Below are 13,822 nucleotides of genomic sequence, written 5' to 3'. Positions count from 1 at the left end.
AGAAATAAGTCATTAAATTCATAACCGCATGTTGCTGATGTCGTCTATGGAAATATTTGTAATGTATATTCTAATTTTACCGAATAAATTAGGCCCGGGATGCATTTTCCATGTAAATTTATTCAAGGGGAAAAAGGAAGAGGAGTGTGGGGGGTGCGGTGAGATCTGCCCCGATTATGCATAATTGTAGTATTGTAGCCCTCATTTCTACATCTAGCTCCGTATTGCGTGGTCATTAAATTCTAAAATAATGGCAACCTCACAGCTTCTCCGTCCTAATTGCCCCTTCCGTACAATTGCCTTCTCGAGACAATATGATGAAGTGTGAGCTGAAGGATGTGTTAATAAGACGGCGTCTCTAACCGAGGAGGACAATGCTTTGGAGTTGTACTCTCGGCGTATAGATACAGAGTGGAGTGACTTCACTCACTCTGCGTCTCTCGTTTGTTCACCTTTTTGCCGTTTGAAGCCTTTGAGGCGAACAAACAACTGCTCCGAGTGTCGGCTCAGCCCCCGACGCATCAAGAGGAAACTGGGATTTCAGCTTGTCTCCACTCATCTCAATATGTGGAGAAATCAAAGAGGGGGGGGAAAAAAGGCTCATTAATAAAAATATGTGTATCTAATCCACTCAGTCGTCGGGGGGGCGGGCGGGCGGAGGGTGGAGGTGGGGGCGACTTTTTTTTTAATGAAATGCAACATGTTACCTAATTGCGCATCTGCATCAGGAGCCCGGTATACATTTCAAAGGATTATATATATGCATGAATTTCAAATGCAGTATCTCTCAATTGAGAGGGAGCTGGGACTGAGAGGGAAAGGGAAGGAGAGATCAATCTTTGTGATGATGTGTGAAAAGGGCAAGCTCCTAGCCCAGCATGTACTTCTCCTCATTACCTTTCATTTGGCAACCAAAGCATCTTCCACTTGATACAAAATAAGCAACTTGAAACAACAGTGTGGATGATGTTCTGTCGTCTGTGGCCAGCGGTGGAACCTGTAGTCCAGTAAAAGTAGCCCATTTTGGAGCCAAAAATAGAAGTAATTGTAAAAGAATTTTTTTCAGCATAGATTATTTCTATGAGGTGTCCAGAACAACATACTAAAAGTCCTAAGAAATCCTAGTTGAGGAAATATGTTTAATTCTCATCAATGTGTGCATATAAGGCCCGGCAACAATACACCCCAAAAAGACTATTTTTTTCCTTTACTCCTGATCAAAATGAAACTTTACACAATGAAAGTAGCCATGAAACGTAAAAATTTTTGTATTACAAGTTTCTTTGAAAATGCATTTATGTATGTATTTGTAATACATATGAATGGTGTTTGCCTATGCAAATTAGGACATATAAGTGTGGAGCTCATGTGCTTGTCAAATTCATTTAAAAAGAAACTTGTAATACAAAAAATGTTACGTTTCATGGTTACTTTCATTGTGTAAAGTTTTATTTTGATTGGAGTAAAGGAAAAAAATAGTCTTTTTGGGGTGTATTGTTGCCGGGCCTTATTGGCACACATTGATGAGAATTAAACATATTTCCTCAACTACGATTTCATAGGACTTTTAGTATGTTGTTCTGGACACCTCATACAAATGATCTATGCTGAAAAAAATTCTTTTACAATTAGTCGGTCGTAAAACGCTACTTTGCCTGGACAACTGCGTGTCCTCATCTTGTGTGTACACCTGGAACCGCACACGCCTCAGACTGTGAACTTGCACTTGCATGATCGAAGGTTATTATAATGTGTTCAAAGTGTCCCCCCCAGAGACTGCCAAGCAATGAGGTCCTACTGGGAAGAGATCCACAAACATATTAACAATGTATTTAATGTGAACGTCCCATTCAAATGTGAAACTTTGTTTTTGGGCGATATATATTGTTTGAAACGTGGAACATAAAAGACAAAAACACTGCTCGCTATACTGTTGGCAGCTAGTAAGAAATGTGTCACGAGGAAATGGTTCAAAGTGGACCCTCCCACCATTGATGAGTGGATTGAAATTGTGTTTATGATTTATGTTATGGAAAAGATCTCTTTTTCCCTTCAAGGTCGAGAAAGACATTTTTTTATAAGACCTGGACCAAATGGACTGAGTATGTAAAACCAGTTCGATCTGATTTTATTTGAATATACTTGTGTTTTGTGTGATCCTCCTTTTTTTGATGTGATGTGCGCTCCCCGGTTGTGTTCTCTTTACCTCTGTTATTGTTCCTACATGGAGTTATTAAGGTCCATAAAACAAAACCCCAGAAAGGAAGTATGAACAAAATCACCCAAACTTCCTACATCCATCCTTTCTCATGTCCTTGACAGACTAAAGCTGTATTTAATGTATGTGATGGAAATGTGCCTTTCTTTTTTTTGTCATTAAAGTTTTTTGCTTATTCATGTATATAAAAACATACAATCAAACTCAAAAAACAACATTTATAACAGCATCAACAGCCAGTATACCCATCATACAACCATATATACAAAGGCCTCCTGCAAATCGATATTTTCTTCATTTTTTTTTTCTTGAAACAACCAGAATGTACATCCAGCACCATGTCTACAAATTTTTCCATATGCCCTATCTACAAAAAAACACGGTCCCAGGCCCTCCTCAAATCTTCCTCTTCATTGTTCATTCTAGCCAACATGCGTTCATAAGATGCAACCTCTGACATCATTTCCATCCATTTTTTAACATCTGGGGCAACTGTACTTTTCCATACTCTAAGAATCGTTCGAGCAGCTGTGACCGTCCCGACTTTTAAAACTACCCGATCGTATTTAGATATATTTGGAGTTTCTGTTTGATCCCCTAACAAACACAGTCTTGGTGATACAGGTACCGCCCCCCCCCCAGCCATTTACTCACATGTTCCAGTACTTTCTCCCAAAATGGGTTCACTAGCTTACATCCCCAGATCACATGCAAAAATGTCCCTATATCCTTCTGACATTTCCAACATAAATTATTTCCCATAAAGCCCATTCTGTGCAGTTTGGAAATGTGCCTTTCTAAATAAAGAGAATTTCCTAAAAAAAATAAAGTATCCCCCAATGGAAGCTGTGTCCACGCCGAGACCTGGTGGACGTATCATGAGCCGTCCTGCAGGCCTGATCTGTCTGTGCCACGGCCCCTCACACGCACAACACCCCAGAGTGCGCCGCTCGCACACCCCCCCCCAACCCGCCGGAAACCTCCTCTCAGCTTATTCCGCCTGTGACGTTCAGCCATGCTTCATCTCCACATCCTTAAAAGCAGAAATTAATGACAAGCACAAAGCTGCTCATTTATAATTGCTTCATTATACTGTTGTGTTCTCCTGACAATAATGGTGTTGCTGGTGTTTTTCTAATTATATGGCATTTTTTTTGCTCGTTATCAAGGACTTCAGGTAATTGTGGAGAAAATAATGACTGTCTGCCTGCCCGCTGCCTCCGTCTCTCATGGATTTGCACATCACAAACAGTCTCAGTGCAACCCGCCGCCCGTACCAGGGAGGCGGCCGGGTTGCCTTTTTAAAGCTGACTCCATTTACACTGCGAGTCATCAGCGGCCCAGTGGCTCAAGCGTCTCTAATGAGCAACTTGTATTGTCTGAGTCGAAGTTTATGACAGATTAATATCAGTGTCTGAACCCTTCTTCTTTTTTTTTTTTTTTTTTATTATTATTTTTGAATTTGTTATTAACTCCCTGCTTTGCTAGAATCCCTCTGATGACCTGACGCGGGAAAATAAAAAACTTGAAAAAAAAGTCAAATAAATTGACTTTTAAACCATAAATGAATAAATTAGCTATAAATAACACGTGTATCAAAGCCTGTTCAGCGACCACACACGTCTCATATGAGAAGTCTCAAATGTGATTTGCAACGGGGACGATAACATCACTAATAACGCTGTGTGTGTAGTGTGATGTCATTCAACTGTGGGGACATTAGTGATTTGCATTTAATACCCGGTGTGCTCCGCTCCTCCTTTTTCATGCAACATTGCCGGATATGGATGATGACATTATAATAATTAAAGAACATTATGGACAGAGGGCGCTTTGCTGTTTGCTACTGTGCGTAATGGCGGCCAACACTGTTATTTCTATTTGAAGAATGCATCCATGTGTGAAATAATAATACTCCCTCCAGGAATACCATTGTCATATTTTATTTGTCAGTAGAAAAAGATGAAACAGGGAGAAGGAAAAAAAAAAAAAAAAAAAAAACATAATAAAAAAAGGAGCTCTCCTTCTACATTTCCATTCTTCTTCTTCCTTCTGTTTTTTAATTCTGCTGTTGCAGCATCCAGAACACCATTGCTGTCTGAAAACCTCAGAGGCGGACTTAATTAGTTGCTAAGAGAAAGCTGCCAGTGGTGGGGAGCAAAGAGAGCCGGGCAGATTTTGAGTTTGCTCTGAACTTTGCTAATTATCAGGTAGGATGTAATTTCCCTCCGCTCCCTGGAGACGCCCAGCAGAGAGCTGCGGCGGCTGAGAGGAGCAAAACAAGGCTGATCCCCGAGAAAAGTACCAAACACAGACTGGTGTGCACAAATCCTTTTGTTTCCATTTCTTCTTCCAGATCACTAAGAGTTTTCTACCCCCCCTCTCCCGTCATTTCTGGAGGTGTGATTACAGACTAATAATGTGACACATGGCGAACACCACCTGAGGAGGTGTGGGAGAGCCGGAGCCCGAGCAGTGATCACGGACAGGTGGAAACAGGATGTAGTGTGCGGCTCCCGACCGGGGAAGGCGAGTGCAGGGCGTGCATCATTTATATCCAGCCATGTCTGAGCAGTGACAGGGACTGTGTTTAGCAGGTTCCTATCCCACATGCATCACATTATGATTCTGAAGTGCCTCAGACGAAAGAGGAGGTTGAATTGCCGTTGACCTGAGTGAGCTAAAATGACATAGATTCAGACAAATAGAGCACTGAGCTAAGCGGAAAAAACAAGATGGATGTCTAGTGGCAGCACATCTGCACAGGCTCCCTCTGTATCCCTGTGTGTGTGCGTGTGCATGTGTGTGTGTGTGTGTGTTTGGTGAGTCCAAACTTTTGACATTTTCCCCCTGAAACACCACATCTAAAGGCGTCTGGAATCTGGATGCACGAGCACCAGCCCCGCGTACATGCGAATGCAATTTAAAACTCAAGAAATTATGCAGGTTCCCACTTTGCAAACACACACTTTTCTTTTTGAGGCCCCCCCCGGACTCAGAGACGATCCTTTAACTGCGCCCGGCTCCACTTTAAATCTGGGGACTACATCCAGAGAGATCTCTCTGTTCTAAAATGTCAGCGTGAAGTTTTTCAGAGTGGCTTTTACAAGCTTCCCAGTTTAAATCTTGGCAGACTCCTCTGTGTGCGAGTGTATCACCATGGTTGCGGCGTCTAATATGCACGCCCCAGTGCATTGAGAAAAGAGAGCACTTCTTCCTCTCTTGGTATAATTGTCCCTTAGAGACCTATGGAATTGGAGTCTAAGTGGAATACCAGTCTCTTTCTCCAGCCTCGCCCCCCCCTTGACACCGCCAACACCACCCCCACCACCCCTCCTTCTCTCCCTTCCTCTCTCAGGGGTTGGGATCGCGCATTTGGAGACTCTTGATTCGGTCCTGTCTTTATTTCATCACAGGCGTCTCTTCAGCCCGCTCCTCGCCATGCTGCTTGAGCGCCAGAGCGTTAGGCTTTATTAACCCCCCTAAGCAAGAGGTACCTAAGGGAGGTCAGACACTGGTCGTTAAAAATCTATTGTGACTTGTCTGAAAAATGAATAAATGAGCACATTACTTCCCCCTGTTCCACGGCCCCGGTACACTGTTTGTCTAATCAAGTGCAGGAGCAGGCAAAGTCAACCAGGGTTGACAAGCACATTTTATTTAAGTTTTGGTCTGTCAGAGGAGTTTAAATGTGTAATGAACAAAGGAGTGGTGATTTGAAATATAATCCCATTACACTGATGAAATTACAAAGACGGCGAGAGTTCACAAATCATGCTCATTGTTTTCTATCATGAGCGATGCCCCTATTGAGGTTGTGGCGCGAGGAGGAAGGGCAGACGGTGAATGAATAGTGACAGCACTGTGAGGGGATCGGGAGTGCGGCGCGGCCCCGGCCTCGGCGCACCTCCCCGTACTGGGAGATGCTAAAGGGCTTTGTTCATGCCTCTGCCGCTGCTCAGGATGAACTCATTAGACTGGGCCGAACACGGAATTAGAAAACAGACAGAGCTGCGTCTCGGTCAAAGTCAAGTTGGACGTATTCGGGGAAGAAACGGTTTGATTCGTTTTCCCAAAAGACCGGCGGACAAATTGAGTTAAACAGGTTTTAACCTAGCTCACGCAAAAGGGAATTTTCAGATTAGACATTTCAGCGGCTGTACGACAGCGGCTGTAGTGTGCAAAGAAATCAACTTTGTATTAGTGAATAGAAGCTGAGATAGTTTACTGTATTGCCAATGCTAAGATTTGTTTATGTCCACACCACTGCTATCTTCAAGACCCGTTTGCGTATGGGAGTTCGGGCGAGATCAACAGCCTGTGATGTCTGACGACTGTTCATTTCTCTTTTAGAGTCAAGCTTGTGAGATTTTGTCTGCAGGATTAATATGGCTGTGTGTGCAGAAGCTGCACAAGTCCTTTGATGTCTCCCTTTGATAAGGAGGGTGCTAACAGTTAGGCCCAGGGCTTAGAAAAAGTTGGACCAGAACTCTAGGAAAAAAAAACATATATTGGAGAAACTTCTGTTTTAGTTTGCTGCAACTTTAATTGGAAGCCTCACATGCCCCTTAAACAACATCATCTGAAGCTAATAAGACTTAAAAAGTACATCTGGCTCTAAAATGCTTACCATTTTTAACGCTAATGAACTGAGGCGTGCAGTGGAGATCGGCAACGGCGGGGAGATGTACAGTATATCTGGAGAATTCCCACCGCTGCACACGGGCTCATAAAATACATCTGAAGACAGGAACTTGTATCTGATTATTCGTGTTTAATTGGAGGCGCTGAGTGATGCAAACTAGGTTTTAATGCCCTCCCCTGCTGCCTGACTACAAGTAGCATCAGTGTTGCCACCCCTCCTTTTCCATCTATCCTCCCAGAAATGACCAAACATGCTGCTAACAATGTCTGAAAACACACTCGCACCAACTCTCCGCTAAATGTGGCAACACAAGATGCAGATATTAGGCTCTCATCTAAATGCCACAGTTCTTTTTTTGTTTCCTGGCACGTGAGGAAGTGCCGACGTGTCCGAGACGCTCCTGCCAAAGGAAACAGTCTCATGACTCATGTGAGAACTTTATTAAATCATGTTTGTCTGAGATTATTTTAGCTTTTTTGATAACTGGCCATATTAAGGTGTGTGGATTTTGTGTTCCATCAGTCCTGGTCATGTAGCAGACATGAAAACCAACATGTAAAGTGAGAAAATAATAAAATTGTAATCCATGATGTATTAAATCTAGACCCAGTGGACAGTGACAACATTCAAAACAGAACGACAGGGAGGCTCCACTGAACCCTCTGAGTGTAAGAGGCATTTGATATTAATATCCGTCAACTGTCACACGTGTTCTCCGTTGAGCTTTGTCGAATGTCCGATTTTTTGTCTGACACTTGACACCGCCTTCTGTCTCACGCCGCCGCCTTCTCTTCCAGGCTTTGATCTTCTCTGTGTACGCTATAATAGCTCATCCTGTAAACATGAGACCAGATTGAATAAAGAATATTTTTTGCTTTCCCTCGGCCCCTGGAAAACATTTCTGTCATGTGCTGTCCACGCTCATCTCGGCTCCGGGCCGGCCGCGCCGCCTTTATTCAATGTGACAGAGGAGAGCTGGGGACTCTTTCTCCTGGCACCCAGGTACGCGCCACACTGACACTCTCCTCTGAAGTGCCACATTAATTCTAATAAAGCCGCTGCCTTACCAGGGCCCATGAAGACCAGAGCTGTGGAGAGGGAGAGAGGTGGTGGTGGAAAGGGGGGGGGGTTCAGACACTAGTATAAATACCAGGCTTAATGAAGGGAGGCAGTGGTGGCGCAGGTGGCGTGGCAGTGCAGGTGGCACCTCTCGCCCTCAGGCTCCCGGGTGAGTCCGCTGCCACCACCACTCCAGGGGGCGCAGCAGCAGAGATTGCATTTTAATTACCAGGTACACCTTGTCCTCCTGATGGGTCACCGCCTTGGTGGGAGTAGAGAGCGGGCAGACGTGCCTGTTCTCAGACCGGCTCCTTCACTGCGAGCGAAACACTCATCAAAATCACAACTGTTTGCTGTTCTGGCTCCTAGCTGGTGGAATGAGCTCCCCATCGACATCCGGACATCAGAAAGTTTACACATCTTCCGCCGCAAACTAAAAACACACCTCTTCAGACTATACCTTGAATAAAAAAATTTAAAAAAAAACACTAACAATTTTTGAAACTAACAATTTAGTAGCACTTTAATGGCACTTAAGGCCGGCGCATGCTTCTGGAACGGCGTCTGTGGCTTTTCAAGCAGTTGTGACGCAGGACTCGTCATTCATGGTTTTCCAAGCGTTGCGCGTGTTGCCATGCAATTCCCCGCCAGAACACTAGGCGGAGTAATGTTTTTTGTCGAAGACGGCTCTTATTTACGCCTCTTAAGAGCGGTTTATTTACATCGCCACGGCGGCTCCTCAGAGCCTTTTTCTGGCGGACAAATCCGCCGGTCAGTGACGGGTTATACTAGTGGTCATAGTTTCGGATCTCTTCTAACACGTGCTCTTCTATTTGGTCCATATTCGTTCTTCTAAATCTTCGTGGTTTCCGCCGGTAGTTTCGGGCATAGACCGGAAATGCGACTCCGGAAATGATGTAGTTAGCAGACCAATCACAGCCTTGCCGGCTACGTGACGCTTGCGGAGCTTTGCCGTCTAGTTCAAAAAATTGGGCGACGCACTTAAGCACATAAGAAGGGATACGTAAGTACTTAAGGGGCCTGGAAGGGCTCTTACGCTTCCGGGCCCGTGAAAACGCAGAAGCACGCGCCGGCCTTTACTTATAGCATTTTGTAGTTTTGCTTTATTTTTGAAGAACTAGTACTTTCTTGATTCTTGTTGTTCTTGGTTTGTACCCTCGGGGTTGAATGCACTTATTGTAAGTCGCTTTGGATAAAAGCGTCAGCTAAATGTAATGTAATGTAATGTTTACAATGAGATACTCCCTTAAACACTGTAACGTAAAACGCTCGAGTGCAAACGGGGATCCTATTGTTCATGCTTGGCCTGTCGCCACTCAACATAACTAATTCTGTGTGTACGGGGGAGAGAGAGCGCCATCTTCCCCTGAATGATGTGCCCCTCTCTCCCTGTGGGGAGGCATCCATCCAGCCCCAGTCATTGCTAACCCTCCCCTTGAGGAGCTCTATCCACAGGGAGGTCCACACCTGTTTCCTCACCCACCCTCCCCTCCTCTTCCCTCCTCTTCCCTCACTCTGGAAAAAAAATCATCTTTCTCCCTCCGCCAGTGGTAACTCAAAACTCTTGACGTTTCAAATGCTTCTTTAGTTGGGGTTTCAAGTTTTGTGCAATTTCGTGGCGTACCTGGTCTGAGGAATGGATCGCGGTTTGCACGCCGCCCATCCCCTCTTGCGTGTCAAGACCCTGTACAGATGGGTGTTGAAAGGGCTAGGATGGAGGGGGGGTGGGAGAGAAAAGGCTGTGTCCTGGACAAATGAAAACACCCCCATCTCTCTCTCTCTCTCTCTCTCTCTCTCTCTCTCTCTCTCTCTCCATCCCTCTCCCCTCTCTCTCTCTGGGGACGCCTCTGTCAGCACACACCAGCACTCGGCAGCACAGATGTTGTTGCATTGTCTGGAGCACCAAAGCCCAGATCAGCCCAACTGGGAGCTTCTACTCATTAGCTATTGTCTGTGTGTGTCTGACTAGGCCTTTGATGAATGCAGCAGTTAGCCGCGGATCAGACACCAAACAGAGAGAGCAGAGGGAAAAAAAAAACCATCATTCCATCTATAGCTCATAAGATTATGCATCACTATGTTCAACAAATGACTGTTACCTATTTAAAATATCCAATATATTCACATCTGTAGCTGAGGTGGATCTTCTTCTGCATCGGAAACAGTGTGAGACAAACTATATCATCGTAGCCTCTTAAGCAGCGGGTGAGATTCGCCTAAAATGCCTGTCTGAGGAGTACCGAAAGTAAATTGAAAGATGTTCTTGAACCATTTGAAGTACATGCATGAGCTTGGCCTCTTTGAAAGGTAACATTCTGAACTTTCCCCCCCAACAGTCAGAATCAGTCTTAGTGCTACTGACATTGAGTAATAGCAGTTGGAACACAGTGAAGTAGAAGGTTTTTATTTCCGCCTGAATATTTTTTGTTAAACAGATGACTCTAGCTGAGACTTATGAGCTGGAAAACACACTGGGACCCGAGCATGAAGCCTTGACTAGCCGTGGTTCAAATTTGATAACAACACCACAGAAAATGAATATTTCACAGATTTTTTTCCTAAGGGCGTGTCTAGGCGTTTTCCACAAAGGCCATTTGGAACTATGGTAAACAACTAGGCTAAAAAGGCTACTTTTACACTCAAAATCATACTTTTATATAAAGGAGGCAAAACCGGTCATATGGTTTAAAATGTATATTGTATATAATGTAAATAAGCATCTTTCATGTTGTTTACATCTTGATGCTGGCTGCGCTGAGATTACGCAACAGCTGACTGTGGCTATTCTTTGATGTAATAGTGTGTTTTGGACTGATTATGTTACTGGATTGGATCATCTGGACCTTTGGCAATGTACCAAGACTGTTTTCGTTGGAATGTTATCGATCTGTGGATTAATATGATGCTTCTTAGGTGAGTGACGTCGACTTTGTGATTGTTTTTTTTGTGTTAGTGTCTTGACTGAGATGTTAATTGTACCGGCTTTGGTGAGTGGATCTTGAAATAGTTTACGTCAGTCGAATCGGAAGAATCGGTACGAGGCAGTTCTGAAAATAACAATGTTTGAGGCTTATTGAGGTGCTGCTTAACAAGTTTAAGCACTGACTCTATAAGCTCTGGCAAATGAATTTAGCAACCATGTTACCACTAGACTACTCAGCTTCTCTCTTTGCTTCCTCACCCACAGAAAGGCCATGCTATTATTTATTTAAGTCGTCCTCCATCCCTCCTTCTCCCTTCTCTTGCATGCATCCACCCACCCAGACCTCCACCCATCCACCCATCCACCCATCCACCCATCCACCCATCCACCCACCCAGACCTCCACCCATCCACCCATCCACCCATCCACCCACCCAGCCAGCCAGCCGGCCAGCCGGGCTGTGAACACATTGCAGGGCCTGAGGGTAGTGCTGTGGACAACCTGCGCCGTGTTCACATGGCTGAGCAGAGAGCGAGTGAGGAAGACTGGCACGCTGAAACCAAACAGGTGTATGATTCAGAGGCGTGAGCTGTGAAGGGTGAATTTCTTATACAAGTCAATGTTGCTTTTGGAGCAAACAGCGGCTTGGAGCCGTCCCAGGAAACATTTACACGCATTGTGACTCGTTCCTCTCCGAAGCCAGAATGGGTTTCTATTGTTTCATGGCACAGACAGACAGGAACTTTGCATTGCTTGTGTAACTTTAGTAATGCACTGGGATTCAAGTCAATAGAGTAAATGTTGGTTAAAAACACATCCATCAACATGTCAAGTAAATATATAAATGATATCATGGCATTGAGCTTTATGGTTTAAATCAAATGGACTGTTTTTAAACAGTGATGTGAGTTGTGTGAAATCTGTGAATTTTCTCGATAAGATCTCAGATTGTGTAGGAGTCCGTCTACATTCACACACAGACAACATCTCCTCTATTATATATTTATTATAAATATATAAGCCTATATATTAGTTTTCATAGACATCCCTGTTGTTGTTAATAAGTCATCACTTCAGTGTATTACTCTTTGAAAAGATACGACCAACACATTACAATACTAAGAAACTTTTCATACGCTGCAGGGATTCTCAATGAATGAGGGGTATTGTGTCATAATAATAATGAAATAATTTTAATTTATTTTATTATGTCACACATTTTTACTTTTACGCATAGTCATATTTTCCGATCAGTATTTACCCGATGGATTTTCTCCAGAAGTGAACTTGCAGCACAGCGGTTCTGCAACACAGTTTATCATTCACTCTGGGACACAGTTCAGAACAACATGGAGGCAAGTGGAATGATGCTAGATGCTTCAGGAGCTCTGCGATTAAAGGGCAATACTGTAGTAATATATTTATGAATATACAATTACATACACATAAAGATAACTGACATCTGGAGCACATGGACATTGCTCCCCCTGCTGTGTTTAACACCCTGTGCTAACTGACCTCTTTTTTATTCTACATAACAAAGCCTGTAGAACATTTCCCACATACTTTACCTGAAGAGTTTATTTGCAGGTGAATGTGAGCACTGAGCAGCTCATACTGTCGGTAATAATCCTTCACTGAACAAGAATAATTGTTATGTTAACAGCTGTATAAATAAAATAAGTAATTTGATTGGGTAAAAGGGTGAATAATACTGAATAATTAACTAAAAACTAGTTTTATTTCATGAGTAAGGGTTTTGTTTAAAAACTTTAAAATCATATAATTGCTTGTGTGTGTCTTGCCTCTTGCTTCATTAGCAAATATCTTCATAAATACAAAGTAATTGTTGCCTCTGCCACACAGGTTGTGTTTGCATCTGTGTTTGTTAGTTAGCAGGATTATGCAAAAACTGCAGGACAGATTTCCATGTTATATTCAAAGTTGGAAACTTTCCATGGCAATAAGGGGAATTAACTTGAATTAACGGGAATATACGGGAATTAACGGGAATAAACTGGAAATGTTGTGGGTAATTTATACTAACTGTATTTACCTTGTCATATACAGACATAAATATAAACATTTTGTTTTGTCATAGGCTGATTTGAGTCCTGAGGAAACTTTGGGCACTTGACTATATGCTTCTGCATCTTTTTCATTGTTAACATAGGTCTTTGCACAGTATTTGCAAATGTACACATCCTTTCCTTCTACATTGGATGGGGTGAAATGTCTCCACACATGAGATAGTGCACGTGGCATTGTTCTGTAGAATAAGATGAGAAAAAAGTTTGTAAAAAAACACTAATGCAATGCCAGAGATGTAAATAGTTAGCCAAACAATTGGAATCGTCGGAAACATATTTTACAATTGATGGATAAATGAATGGAAATAGGCTAGATGAACAGATGAACAATCTTCAATCAGCATGCTAATATATTTTCCCCAGCAATATCATCGAAACTTACCTGACTAGTCCTGTTGAAATTCAAAATGCAGCGTGTGCTGCATTCAATACATCTTAAAGATAGAGTTTTGAATGATGTTTTTATTGCTCAGCGTTTAATTTGCGTATTTTTTTTGTTTTTTCAAAATTCCCAAAATTCCCGAGCTTAACTTCCCATGGAAAGTTTCCGGAAAGATTCCATAAATTTACCGGAAACTTTCAGCCCTTTGCAACCCTAAATCTGACTCAAGGAGCAGATCCAGGATTCTTTTAAAATATCTATTTGTGTGATTTGATGCAGCATGGTGTTTGGCCTTGGCAGAGAGGAGCTCTACTGAGTGCCACTCCAGTTCCTGACAGGACCAATGACCAAAACTAAAAGAAATACTATTATAAGTGAAGCAACGGAGTTTAAATACTTAACTGGAGTTATTATTTTGTGCAGTAATACACTCGTACGACCTTAATTCTGCTTTAACGTATAGTGGGTTACAACGAGAGGAAGT

The sequence above is a fragment of the Limanda limanda genome, chromosome 5 (assembly GCF_963576545.1).
Source record: "Limanda limanda chromosome 5, fLimLim1.1, whole genome shotgun sequence".
Classification (NCBI taxonomy): domain Eukaryota; kingdom Metazoa; phylum Chordata; class Actinopteri; order Pleuronectiformes; family Pleuronectidae; genus Limanda; species Limanda limanda.
The sequence above is the reverse complement of the archived record's forward strand: the minus strand, read 5'-3'. Positions refer to the sequence as shown.